We start from the raw sequence: 15,289 nt of genomic DNA on the forward strand, positions 1-15,289 counted from the left end.
CCCTAGTTTATGAAAAAATACAAAAATCCTTGTATAGAACTGTGCACTTCACAGTTCCAGCGACGCGGTGTTTGGCTGTTGTACGCATGCTCACATGTTCGAGATAGGAAGCTTCACGCTAAGGAGAGAGAGCACTGCGTGACCGACAGTACCGACCCCGGCGTTCCGGTGAAAGATAGTGTTTCTTTTTGGTTCCACGTGTGTTGTGCTTATAAACATGTTTATATTCTTGAATGTGATGAAGTGTAGAATTAGATTATTATCCTACTCCCAGCTTCAGTGTTGCTACCAGGATTTGAAAAATAGGGCACATTTCCCTCCCTAATTTTGTGATTATGGGGAGAGGTATTGAAAAACAAGGGAGGATTCGCGGCGCTGTTCAATGAGCAAACTAAACACACTATCCCGCAGTGGCTAAAACGCGAACCGTTCAAGTTTATGTATAAATTTTCTTTTTATGTTTGTTTCCTTTTACACAATATTAAAACAACGGCTAAACATTTTCTGAAGCAGCACCACGACTCATTTTATCTACGAGCCGCCACTGGAATGTGCATAAGACTGATTCTTCCTTACTAATCACTAATACCCATCTTTGGAAACATGCAACATGCGTATGAGCTATTTAGAAGAACGGCGACTCTGACACTACTAACTTACTGCCCACACTTTCAAAGTTGATGAAAACAACAGATAACAGCCTCATTCTCCAACTCATGAGTTCTCCTTCATTCAAAACTAAATAAAGACTGACTTTTCCTTACTAATCACTGTTATGTATTCTTTTGTTCTTTGTGGGATAATAAACAACTCACTGAAGGCATTGTTATGTTTCTACGTGTTTACTTTATTTGACATGTTTACAAACAGTGTCTATAGCGGAGTGATACACGCTGTGCGCATCTGCCTTAAACACAGTTCATACTGCTTAGTAGATGCGCTTAACAAAATAGTACTACTAGTGAAGATGTATTCATATATACGTATACCTACGCATGCACATAGACGTGAACATATAACATCCCTTCTTCCTATAGAAGTAATCTCCATTACACTAATGGATTGTCAGCGCGAGGGTGGCAATCCTGCAGCAGAAACCGTGGGATTATTCTGCCCACACACATGGTTTTTCTGCTTCCTAATCTAGCAGAAGTAGTTGTTTTATTTTCCTTCTCTCTTAACGGTATCGAATCGGTGGTAAAATGTTCGATCTCCATCTGGTGGATCTTGTGCTCTGCACTGGTGTCTGAGGTGTGTTGTTGGGCTGCTGATGGGTGGTTGGTGCCCGTTGGGGTGATGATCCTCTGGAAACACGGATTCTGTCTGTGCTGCCATCTGCTGTGCATGTTGTGGTTCTTGGTGTTGTCACTGATGCTGCAGGTGTTGCACGTGTTATCCTCGATAGCTTTGGTGTTGGGCGGATGTGGGCCCTGCTACGTCTCAGCTGCCTACCTGATTCAGTTTCTATAATGTACGATCTTGGAGTTTCAGCTCTACTGACAACCTGTGCTGGGATCCATGTTTTAGTTATGGGATCTTGAGTATGCACATGTTGTCCTCCAAGTATCTCGGGTAAATATTGTGCATGTCTGTTGTAATATTTCTGCGCTTGTTCCTGAGTGGCTGCTAGCTTTGCCCTTGTCTCTTCCTGGTCAATAGGAGGTTGAATCTTAGTTGGCAGGGTGGTTTTATATTTCCTGCCATTCAGCATTTCTGCTGGGGATTTCATGTCAGCTCTCAGTGGTGTTGCTCGTAGGGACAAAAGAGCCAGGTGTGGGTCTTCCTTGGATTCTCGGCATTTGACTAGTGTTCTTTTGACTGTTTGCACCTGTCTTTCAATGAATCCATGACCTTTGGGGTAGTGTGGAGATGAGGTTACAATGTTGAACCCATACTCATTGGCTAGCTTTTTGAATTCCTGAGATGTGAATTGGGTTCCATTGTCACATATGATCCGCTCTGGTATTCCTTGCTCTGCCACAAGTCCTCGAGCCACTGTAGTTATTATTCTGGCTCTCAGGTCTTTCACTTTCCTCACAAATGGGAATTTGGAGTAGTAGCAGACCATTATAAAGTACCATTCTTGGTTCTCTGTGAACAGATCTACTCCAATAGTTTGCCATGGCCTTCTTGGAATGTCACTGGACATCATCTCCTCCTTTTGCTGTGTGTTTCTGTGCTTTTGACAGATGTGACATGCAGAAACCATCTTCTCTATGTCTTTATACATGCCTACCCAATATACAGCTGACTTAGCTCGGAGTTTGCATTTTTCCATTCCCAGATGCCCTTGGTGGATCTTTTCAAGAAGTTCTTTTTTCATTGATCTGGGTATGACTATTCGGGATCCAGCCATCAGGATTCCATTCTCCACTGCTATGTCATCATGGATGGCCCAATATTCTCGAATGAGGGGCTGCACCTGATGTCTCTTCTCTGGCCACCCCTGAATCACCATCTGAGTAAGGAGCTGGAGTTCTTCATCTTTGCTGGTCTCTTCTTTTATTTGTTCCAGCTTTGTGTTTGTCACATTTACAATGTGGTGGACCTTTACATTTAGTCCTTCCATCTCCTGTTTATCATGTGAGGACAGTCTGGAAAGAGCATCTGCTAATATCAGGTCCTTTCCTGGCTTGTACCTGATGTTGTAGTCGTATCTTTGGAGTCTCAACAGTAGCCTTTGTAGTCTGGCTGGTGATTTTGTGAGGTTCTTTTTGTCTATTTGTTGTAGCGGCCGATGGTCTGATTCAATATTGAAATGTCTGCCATACAGGTATGTATGGAATTTTTCACAGCCGTATACTACTGCCAGGAGTTCTCTTTCAATGTTCGCATACCTTGTCTCTGTGGGTGAGAGAGCTTTTGAGGCAAATGCAATAGGTTTGCCTTCTTGTATTAATGCTGCGCCAACTCCTCTCATAGAAGCATCAACTTGGAGCGTTACTGGCTTGCGTCTATCATAGTAGTGCAGAGTTGTCTCCTTACTGATGAGCTTTTTGATTGCGTTGAAATCCTGTGTGTGTGAAGCACACCAATCAAACTCTACGTCATCTTTGTTTAGTTCTCGGAGATTTGCAGTGTGATCGGCCAGCTTGGCTATGAAGGCTCCCATGTAGTTGATGAGTCCCAGGAAGCTCCTGAGTTCTTTCTTATCTTTGGGTTCTTTGATATCTCTGATGGCTTCCACTTTCGCGGGGTCTGGTTTCACTCCCTCTGCAGAGTATATCATTCCAAAGAATTTACACTCTTTTGCTTTTATCACACACTTGTCTGCATTGAGTTTGATACCTGCTTGTCAGGTTTTCTCCATAGCTTCATGTAAATTGAAGTCATGTGTGATCTCATTCGTGCCATGCACTTGGATATCGTCTGCTATCCCAATTGCTCCTTTGCAGCCTTGGTAGGTCTCATCTATTTGGCGCTGGAAAACATCTTGGCTCACCTTTAATCCAAATGGGAGTCGGTTGAATCGGCATCTGCCAAATGGTGTGTTGAAAGTAGTTAGCATCGATGATTCTTTGTCTATCCTCACATTCCAGTACCCATTACTGGCATCCAGTTTGCTGAATATCTTGGATCCAGCTAATGATGGTGTAATTTCTTCAAGGGTTTGAATTGGGTAGTACTCCCGTTTTAATGCTTTGTTCAGATCTCTTGGGTCGAGGCATATTCGTAGGGCACCATTGGGTTTTTCTTTGATTACGATAGAGTTCACCCAGTCAGTTGGCCGTGTCACTTTGGTGATTATTTCTTTTTTTTTCATTCTGTCCAACTCTGCCTTCAGCTTCTCTTTTAGTTCTAGTGGAACTCGGCGAGGTGGGTGGACAATTGGTTTGGCGTTGGGATCGACTGTTATGTGGTATCGACATTTCTCAAAGCAACCGACAGTGTCGTCAAAGCATTCTGGGTACATGCTTATCAGTTCTTCTTTATTTGTGATTGGTGGTCGGTTCTTGATAGGCATATCTCTGTCAATCCTGCTTGGAGCTGCCTTCACTTCACCGTTGATTGACACAATATTCAGCTTTCGACAGGTATCAAGTCCAAGAATTGCAGGTCCCTCTGTTTTTGTGACATAAAAGGAACACTTGATCGTTTTTCCTTTGTGTGTCCCTGTGATGGTTGTTTTGCCCAGTTGTGGAATCCTGGTACCTCCAAATGCAGTGAGGATTACATCACTTGGTGTGAAGATTCCTTCTTTCACTTTCTGCTCATGTATCATGTGTTCTGGGAACATCTTTTTGTAGAGGTTGACAGGTAGGATATTACTCTGGGCTCCAGTGTCAATCTTCAGCTTCAGGTCAATGTATGTTCGTTTCCTGCCTGACTTCTTCTGAATTTCTACAGTTGTGTATGCCTCATTTTTCTTTTGGTTGTTATTTCCCATTTCATTTATATTTATTATGCCGACTGCCAAGAATTCCTCCTCTGAAGTATTTTCTTCGAGATGTTGGGCATGTATATCTCTTTGTCTTCTTTTTCCACTCCACTTTGAAAATTGGGGCTTATATTTTTTGAGACTTTGCTGGTCTGCACATTTTCCCCCAGTGGTTGGGTTTTCCACATGCTTTGCAGTGTGTACCGTATGCAGGACATTTCCTCCTGTCATTGAACTCATGCTCTGTACCACAGTACTGGCATGTTCTCTGTTTGTAGGTATGTTTCGTCCCACGTTTTGATACAGTATCTACACTGCTGCCTGTTATGTTTGTTTGCAGAGTGAGTGAGGCCATTTGTTTGGTAGTGGCTTCGAATGCTCTTGCAGTGTCTACTGCTTCTGCCAACTTGAGAGCGTCCTTACCGATGAGGGATTTCTGGACTTCTTTATGAGCACACCCCCATATAAGTTGATCAACAATCCTTTCGTCCTTGTCTTTGAATTTGCACTTCTTGGCAACATTCTTTAGTCTGGACAGGAAGTTGTCAATCGTTTCTTGTGGGTATTGTTTCAGGCCCTGGAATTCATATCTATGAATTCTAATGGTTTGATCTGGGCTCTAGGTGCCTTTCAAATTTCTTTAAAAGTATGTCTGGATTATTGCAATCCGATTCTGACATGTCCCAACTATTGAATAGGTCTAGGCCCTTCTCTCCCGTCCATAAAAGGATGTAGCTTACCTTTTCATCGGCAGTTGCACCTTTCAGGAAACTTTTGAAAGCTAGTTGGGTTTTCTGTTTGAATTTCTTGAATGATTCCACGATATCATCCGCTTCCCCGTTCATGGTTGGATGTAGATTCATCTGTACGGCGACGGGGGACGCCATTTTTTTGATCGTCGTGTGTGTGTGTCCGAAGACGAAGCGAAATTCAGTTTCTTAAATTTTAGGTTTGTTGTTTTCGTGTTTTGTTGTAAAGGCACTGTTTTCGATTAGTATTTATCGCTGCCACCATGTTATGTATTCTTTTGTTCTTTGTGGGATAATAAACAACTCACTGAAGGCATTGTTATGTTTCTACGTGTTTACTTTATTTGACATGTTTACAAACAGTGTCTATAGCGGAGTGATACACGCTGTGCGTATCTGCCTTAAACACAGTTCATACTGCTTAGTAGATGCGCTTAACAAAATAGTACTACTAGTGAAGAAGTATTCATATATACGTATACCTACGCATGCACATAGATGTGAACATATAACAATCACTAACAGTCTTTCACCTTTGAAAAATTTCGTTTAGACGGTGAACTGGCAGAGTCTTTAGCATGTCGGACAAAATACTTAGCGACATTTCTTTCGGTTTCATTTCATTTCAAAGTTTCAGCTCAGAGCTGCGGCCATGCTGATGCACCACCGTCCTACATTTAAATTCCGTCGAGGGTGACTTTGCCTTTTATCCTTCTGGGTTCGATAGAATAAGTATCAGTTGAGCACTCTTACCAAAATTTCTGGTCTTGTACTAAAATTCGAAACCATTATTGGTAATAACAATAACATTCACTGTGTATGGCACGATAACTCTTTACTAAGCTATGGGTTTCAGCTATCTCTCTTTTCTAAATTAGAACTTTTCGATCAGTTTGCACATCACAGCTAGCATGTTCTCTCTCTCTCTCTCTCTCTCTCTCTCTCTCTCTCTCTCTCTCTCTCTCTCTCTCTCTCTCTCTCTCTCCCCATATGCATTTTCCTTCTTTTCCTCCTTCACCATCTCCTTCCTCGGCTGCTACTGCTTAAATCACCAAACTTCAGAGCCAACATTTCCTTGCACCCATAAGCACTATTTTTTTTCAGATCTGCTACTATCTACCGAACCTTCACAAAGGAGAATAGAGGGAGACAGGAAAAAGGAAATTGTCCTACCTATTTGAAGACTATGAAAATATCTGCAAAACATTTAATTTAATTTTTTCTTCGATTTAATTGATTTTTCTTGTTTTACTCTTTGCTGAAAAAGTTGAAAAGACCGAAACCGGTACTATATGTATTTCATGATAAAATTATTTTAGCGTTTTCTACCTTGTCTTATTTTCCTTATGCATATCAACTCGTGTGTTACTTTTCAACCTTCAATACACACGCGCGCGCACACACAAACAGACATATATATAAGTATGTAATTATAACATGCGTTTTCTCCAATCCTTAAATTCTTAAATATACTCAAATACCCAAAATTTCAAGGAGTTCCTGCCTTAAAAACAGGAGCTAACCACAGTTATTTTGTGTTCTTTGCTACATTGGTTTCTATTAACCCATTTATTCTATCAGAAGAATTTTTTATTCATTAAGATAGAAGAAATACACATAATTATATATGTATATATATATATATATATATATATATATATATATATATATATATATATATATATATATATATATATATATATATATATATATATATATATATATATATATATATATATATATATAGATAGTCGCAGGCGAGGCTGTGTGGTAAGAAACTTGCTTCCTAACCTTATAGTTCCGGGTTCAGTCCCACTGCGTGGCATCTTGGGCAAATGTTTTCTTCTATAGCCTCAGGCCGACCAAAGCCTTGTGAGTGGATTTGGTGGACGGAAACTGAAAGCAGCCTGTTGTGTTTTTATATATATATATATATATATATATATATATATATATATAAACACAACATTATAATACAAAAATGAGATAAGAACGCAAAACATCCAGTTAGACGATACAAAGAAAACAAGGACGGGTCATTCGGAGTTTTCTTTCCTCAGTCGAGTTCCAAATTATCTTAGCAATTTCGGCTGGTTATACTCGAGATTCCTCCAATCTGGCCAGCCCCAAGGAAAAACTAAAATAAGAGCATTAGATTCCTTGGAAGAAAGCAGCAAATGTATACGAAAACAAGGACGGGAAAAAACGGAGAATGTTACACAAATACAAATAACAGGATATAACAACAGGTGTCTTTCGACTAAGGACGAATTAAATTAACCTGGCGTGTGCAGAAATAAAGCCTTACGGCAGGGATACCGATTCCCAGACCGGGCGTTGTGAGTGTTTATTGAGCGAAAACACCTAAAGATCCACGAGGCTCCGGCAGGGAATGGTGGCGAACCTTGCTGTACTCTTTCACCACAACTTTCTCTCATTCTTTCTTCCTGTTTCTGTTGTGCCTGTATTTCAAAGGGCCAGCCTTGTCACACTGTGTCACGCTGAATATCTCCGAGAACTACGTTAAGGGTACACGTGTCTGTGGAGTGCTCAGCCACTTGCACGTTAATTTCACGAGCAGGCTGTTCCGTTGACCAGATCAACTGGAACCCTCGACGTCGTAAGCGACGGAGTGCCAACAACAACAAAAATATATACCACAAAGATATTCGTGGTAGTCGAACCCTTGTACTAGCTAGTAAAGTTACATTCTCGATATTATTTTAGAGCAAAGTTAGAAGTATGTTCCAACATGAGCAAAGTTTAAAATATGTTCCAACATGTTACAAACACTTGAATACATACATGTATAGTTTGTTTACTCTTCTATTGAAATTTCAGCGATAAACTTTATAACGCTAAGTTTATATCCGGTAGTTAAAAAAAAGCAAAAAAAAAAAAAATGCATAAGTCTCCATAGAAACCAAATAATACTGGTATATAATTTTTTTTTAATTTCTCCTGCTAATGCTTTATGTGTCACAAACAACTTGTACTTTTCAAATCACATTCACTTAAAAATATTTCTTAATGATTAAAATGTTGTGTTTTACATAAGCGAAAATATTCTTTCTGGTAAAAGAATATTCATAGTTGAATAGCAACGTTTGAAAATATAGTTTCTTGACCTCACGTCACAAGTACTGGTTGATCGACGATCCCATTGACTCACCTAACAGCTGATTCAAAATATTTCGTCTTCTCTTTTTGTCTACTTACTTCTTTGTGTCTGTTCACTCCGCACTTTCATACACATAGTTCCAAATTTTGTCATATATTTGTATGAAATCTTTGTAACGTTTTCTGCTTCTTTTGTTTATACAAGAAAAACATAAACGAAGCGGATATAACAAAATAGCAACTTATATATTTTCCCATTCATTTGTATAAATTTGGTATTCGATTATAAATAATTCAACGACGCTTATTGCTGGTCAGTAACCTGTACAGTGGAGTACGTTCATACAGAAGACCCGGATGCAGTACCAGGCAGTGGCTCTCATGGCTTCTGATCTTAATTGATTGGAAATATTCTGCTTAATACCACAGATTTGCTTGTCAGTTGTTTGACTTTAACCAGTTGAGCATGTTCCTTGGTGGGTGACGATATGTGCATCTCTGATCATGAGCAGAAGTAGTGAGGGAGCATCATAGCCATGTGTTGAGAGGAATTCGTTGGGGTTTGAATAATTCACCTTTAGAAACATGGGTGTTTTGCTCAACATCCTTAAACAAACCTTATTCAGGGACCTTTTGAGCAGGATGGGCTACTCGACCTGAAGAAAATTCTAACTGGGCCTCACCTGCGAGGTCATGCGCTGTTTATCTTGGTATGAGGTCACCATGTCGCGCACATATGGTTGTGATGCATGTGCCTAGTGTACGCTTATCGCACGGGTAGTCATGATGAGTATAACGGGCTTCGTATATTTTACCCCAGTGTCACTTTGATGGCATGTGGTATGACGTCAGTGTCTGGGGAGGCTGACCGGAAGGGCGAGTTGACCGGAAGGGCGAGTTGACCGGAAGGGCGAGTTGACCGGAAGAGGAAAAAGGGCAGAGGGAGCCTCGATCGGGATTCGTGCCCTTTTCGAATGGAGTCGCGGACAGGACAAGACGTGTCCAGTGACGGTCTAGGTTTGGGAGAAGCAGCTGCTATTCCTGGTGTTCTTTGGGTCGGGGCAAGCTTCAAGGATTGGATACCGCAAGACAGACTCGCAGTCGACGAAAGGAAAACCGAGGTAAGGCGATTACATCTACTCGTACGCACACACCACAAGCTATTTCGGCCCCACGTGTAGAAATTCGCCGCGATGGCAGCCAAGATTAGGATCGCCAGCGATGTGATCAGGCCTTTTAATGGCGAAGGAGATGTGATGGCTTGGATGCGAAAAATTAGGCTCGTTGCCAAGCTGCAAGGAATAAGTGATGTGGCGAGTCTCATGGCTCTGTACTTGGAAGGGAGCGCCCTGACCCTGTACTTAGAAATGGACGAGGCAGAGAGATTAAGTGCGGAGAACGTCGAACGGAGGTTGAGAGAAGCGTATACGGAGAGCGATTACGCTGCCTTCGTAAAACTAGGAACTATAAGATGGGTCACTATGAACTTTCAGAGAACAATATATCGCTTACACGAACTTGTACTGCTTGTTCTACGTTACCCAGCGTTTATGTATGTGTGCGTGCGCATGCGCGACTGTATGTAGTGAGTGTGTGTGTGTGTGTCTATGTCAGTGTGTACGAGTGTGCGTGTGCGCATATGCATGTGTTAGTAAACCTACGATTACACACACGCGCGCGATCGCATGAATACGTTTATACTTTGCAACTGTATATTAAGTTCTCACTTTCTCAGCAGAAAGACTGGGATCTTTTTGGTTTGTACACCGCCACAGCAGTAACTGTATTCAACTGAATAGACGTCAGTGATTGGTTGAAATTATCGAAATAAGACAATTTTTAACATGAAATAACTTCGAATACAAACATTTTTATCTGTTCTATAACACAAAATATACAAGTATACGAAGTTTGAAAGTGTTTCGGTACCAAAAACACTACATAAAACATAAATGAAAAATGTTGCCCGTCAAACCAAAAAGATCCCTGGGGTACAAATATACGAAGCCCAGTATACCCAGTATATTTGCTGTAGTCCATCTTTTATAACAAGACAAAACAATGTACATGATAACATTTCCAATCAGTTAAGATCAAAAGCCACGAGAGTCAATGCTTGATACAGCATCAGAAGTCATGAGAGCAACTGTCTAGTACTGCATTAGGGCATGATCAGAAGCCATAGCCACTGTCTGGTATTATTATTATCATTATTATTATTATTATTATTATTATTATTATTATTATTATTATGTACGAATCAGCCGGTCAGTTTCTCTTTCTGAAAATCTCAGTTTATCCAGATTTTCCTTTGAGCATTTACGAACAAAACCTAGTGCTCCAATTATTATTGGTATGAATATGAATTCATAATCTAGATATAGAAACTGGAGGTTTCGAATCAGTTATCCATAGATATCCTCTTTTTTTTTTTGATTTTCAACAAGATATTTATAGACGGAAACTGAAAGAAGCCCGTCGTGCATGTATATATTATATGTGAGTGAGTGTGTGTGTGTGTGTGTGTGTGTATGTGTGTTGGTGTGTGTGTCTGTGTTTGTCCCCCCCCCACCATCTTGGTGTGTTTACGTCCCCATAATTTAGCTGTTCGGCAAAAGAGAGACCGATAGAATAAGTACTAGGCTTACAAAGAATAAGTCCTGGGGTCGATTTGTTTGACTAAAGGCGGTGATCCAGTATGGCCGCAGTCAAATGACTGAAACATAAAAGAATAAAAATTTATATTTATGTGTTTATGCATACATATTTATATTTGTGTAAGTATATGTATGTGCTTATTTGCATGTATATATATTTGTGTATGTGTATACACCGAAACACACCCACACAAATACACAGTACTTACACATACATACATACATACATACATACATACATACATACATACACACATACATACATACATAACATGGTCAGGATAAATGTTATTTGGTAGCAAAAAGTGAGGAAACTATAAACCAGACTAGTAACATCTCCATCAATGATTTGACTGTTTCCCCTATATCTAACAAAGAATGATACAGTTATCTCGGGGTGGTATGAAAACATATCTTACAATGGCTCCTGTAACAAAATACGTGTCACTAAGGAATATTACAGCCGAATAAAGACAATTTGGACTTAAGAACTCTTTGCATTGAATAAAACTGTGGCCTACAATGTGTTTGCAGTGTCAGTACTCATACTAACATTTGGGCTTCTTGACTGAACGTTTGATGAGATCCGAGCCATTGATGTGAAAGCCCGAAAAATACTAATAGTACACACAATTTCCACATAAACCGTGACTAAGACTGCCTCTACCTAAAGCAAAAACGAAGCGGCAGAAGCTTAACATCGATTTAAAATGACTTTGAATGTCGTGTCATATCCTTTCGACAACATCTTTTAACCACCAAGTGTCGAAGTGCATCCCTTAACCAAGTTTGCATACATGAGGCTGGTAACATCATAAGACTTGGAAGGCAGCTCCTTGAGCAACATTCTTTGTCTGATAACCTAGGATACATGCCCAAAGAAGTCGCACGACTCTACCGCAACGTATCATCAGATGAAAGGATGAGCCTATATGGGTAGAAGATTATGCATGAATATGTTAGTAGAAAGCTCCGTGATGATAGTAACATCGATCAATCAAAGCAGTTTATCATGGACCAATAGCCGGATTACGACCTCCCACTTTGAAGGGTATGCGTTTGCAATCTAAGAACAGGAAATATCAACCAAATACATGATGCACAAAAGGGATAGAGATGCAGGAAAAGCAGTGCGAGGTTGTGGCTGTAATGCTGATGCCTGGATCACTTTTACAGACGTTCTCGCATGTTGTATATTCACTGTTAACCATGGTGAAGTAATTCACAAACAGTACTATGTTGGAACCTGTGCAGTGTTGCCTGAGCTGTGTACGTAGAGAGATGATGTTGACAACGTTAAGAAGATGAAGGTAGCGACGAAGAAAGAGATTGCCGTAATGCTATTGGACGGGCGTTGTCGACTGGCTCGCACGTTGTATCTTTGCTGTTGATCCATGGGGAAGTAATTCACGAACAGTGCTATGTTGAAACCTGAGCGTGTTGCTGTTGGACGGGTGTTGTCGTCTGACCTTGTCGCTGGAACTGGCTGTGTCTTGTGTGGTCAGTAGCTAGACATTAAAAGGTCTGGAACCAAAAACCTTGAGACGAGGAGAATAGATATATACTTACAAGCTGAGCAAAAGGTGTACGCACGCCGCTATATGTATATATAAATTTAAAAAACGGAACAAGAACGTAAAAGCCGACAATAAAAACATACAGACAGATAGATGATACAAAGACGGACAGGAAAATCAGGACGGAACATTCGTGGCTTTATATATATATATATATATATATATATATATATATATATATATATATATATATATATATATATATATATATATATATATAATCAAAATAAGCAACATTACTTAATGTTCACATTGCTTAAATAAATGGAGTCGCATGAAACGATCGTACTGCATTAACTTTGGATATCCTTGTTGCTTATTTTGATTTTAATCACCTTATTTTGGAATTGTATGGATAATAGCATACTTAATTCTGGTGCCTAAACTTAAGTACCATATTTAGTTTGAATCTAAATTTTATATATATATATGTATAATTCTATTGCATATGTTACATTCGTCCGATAGTCGAAAGACCTTTCTCTTATTTACTTATTTGTTTTTGTATATGTACATTCGTTTGCCTTACCCAGAGGCTTAATGCTTTTACCTTAAGTCACTGGCCCAGCCGGTTTCGAGTAGTATCGGAGATAAGTAAGTGAAACTACGAAGACATTCAACACACTAACTGAAGGGGTAATTGGCTGCGTATGATCCGTGTATCTTGTTTTGTCTTGTTTGCCGTTTTCGTGCTGTCCTTTTTTCCACATGTTGTGTTTCGACGGTTTCCGTTTGTTGTGTTCTTTCTGTTCTACCTTTTATTATATTATATTATATTATATTATATTATATGTATGTAGGGTCACACACACACACACACACACACACACACACATCAGACTTGACTTAACATTACTAAAACTGCTTCCTCTTCAGACTAAAATATACTTCAGCCTTGATCATGCTTAGCCTTCTGTAAAGATTTCATGTGACCTACATCAGAGTATTGCTTGAGGGAAAGTTTGAAATTTTGTCAGCTTAAGCAATATAATGTTAAATTAACTTAAAAAGAAATACTCTTGTGTCAACCTGCGGTGATTATGTGGAAATAAGCACGAACATTATTGTTATTATTATCATTGTTCAACATTTGGTTGTTTCAGGTAAATTTCTGCTGCGTCACCTGTTACACCTTCGTGTTGTGGGTAGCGTGAAAACTCTCCCGGCATTGTATTGCGTCAGTTGCTTTTTTCTTTTCTTTTTGAGGTGTGGTGCTTTTGTTATATTAGTGTTTGTATTGTGTGTTGTGTGGGCAATGCATTCGGTACCCAGCCTGCCGATGGTAGTTCTCTATCTGTAACAAATTACGGCCTCCTTCTGAGCGGGGTAGATATAATATTCCGTCTGCGTCTGCTTTGGGTAGTGACTTCGGTATGTTGTTAACAGTTTTCTGATTTTTCTAAGTTTCTCAGTTCCTAATCTTCCAGTTTATTATGTTGAAGCTGTAATTTATGACTGGTATGGTGTGTTGTATTTTAGTTGTTTTGTCTATTTCTAGATATTTATATGGGCGATTGTGGTCTCATTCTCTGATTTCTGTGTCTATGTTGAGTGCAGTGTTTTTAGTGCTGATTGATTTACCTCTCCTCAGAGTCACTTCGGCACATTTGCCCAGCCCCATACTCATCCCGATGTCCTTGCTGAAGCTAGAGACATGGGGAAGTAATTCACGAACAGTGCTATGTTGAAACCTGAGCGTGTTGCTGTTGCACGGGTGTTGTCGTCTGACCGTGTCGCTGGAACTAGCTGTGTCTTGTGTGGTCAGTAGCTAGACATTAAAAGGTCTGGAACCAAAAACCTTGAGACGAGGAGAATAGATATATACTTACAAGGTGAGCAAAAGGTGTACGCACGCCGCTATATGTATATATAAATTTAAAAAACGGAACAAAAACGTAAAAGCCGACAATAAAAACATACGGACAGATAGATGATACAAAGACGGACAGGAAAATCAGGACGGAACATTCGTGGCTTTATATATATATATATATATATATACAGATCATGATGGGAGGGATAACTTCCCTTGGCAAACAGGACACAGTAGTGTGTCGATAAGCCAGCTGGAGGAGATGTCCTCCTGGGGCTAAAAGCAACAGTAACATCCACCCCTAGGGGTCAGCCACACTTAAGTGGCAATATACTACACTTTATCGTGCAGTTACTGTTAATACTTCATTTAGAGAATTAACATTGCTTGTTTTCACCTTTTCGATATCAGTGAAGAATTTCACTGGAAAAGTATATATTAGATTGCCAAGATTTTATCTCTCTCATCAAAGATGAGCCCCATGCTCATCCCGATGTCCTTGCTGAAGCTAGAGACAATTTTTAGAAGGTTTTTCTGTTCCGTGGTGTTTTAGTGAAACATTTTGAGTCATCCATGTACAGGAGATAGCTTATTGTTTGTCCATAGCATTTATAATCCATAGTGGTTTCATTTAACAAGATTGTTATCGGAGTCAGAGAAAGGCCTTTCAGGTCATTTTCTTCATTTGCAAATAATTTCACATCATCTATGTAGAGCAAGTATGATCTTGTCAAATATTTTGTAACTGTGATCTGTTCTATTCAGTTCGTGGGACAAGCGAATGAGGGGGAAAACAGAAGAAGAGAGGGGAAAGTGAGCCACCCTGGAATATTCCACGATCTATTTTGATGTTCTCTGATACATAGTGCCATTCTCGTGGTTGAGAAATAATTTTGTGTTCCACAGTCCCGTACTGTGCTGTAGAAAACATTCCACGAAAGGAGAGCTCTTGTATATATTTAGTGCCTTTAAGATCCAGGTATGTGGGACACTGT

At 39.9% G+C, this 15,289-nt stretch overlaps 1 long non-coding RNA gene across 1 annotated transcript in view; it reads left to right on the forward strand.

Moving 5' to 3' along the window:
- LOC128247908 (uncharacterized) overlaps window positions 1–6,413 on the forward strand; it is a 10,190-nt gene extending 3,777 nt beyond the window's left edge. Inside the window, exon 3 of the long non-coding RNA XR_008264248.2 lies at window positions 6,232–6,413. This is a non-coding gene — a long non-coding RNA (uncharacterized LOC128247908). The remainder of the gene's footprint in view (window positions 1–6,231) is intronic.
- The last annotated feature ends 8,876 nt before the right edge of the window (window positions 6,414–15,289 follow it).

Source organism: Octopus bimaculoides, chromosome 5 (assembly GCF_046866305.1).
Source record: "Octopus bimaculoides isolate indiv1 chromosome 5, ASM4686630v1, whole genome shotgun sequence".
NCBI classification, from domain to species: Eukaryota; Metazoa; Mollusca; class Cephalopoda; order Octopoda; family Octopodidae; genus Octopus; species Octopus bimaculoides.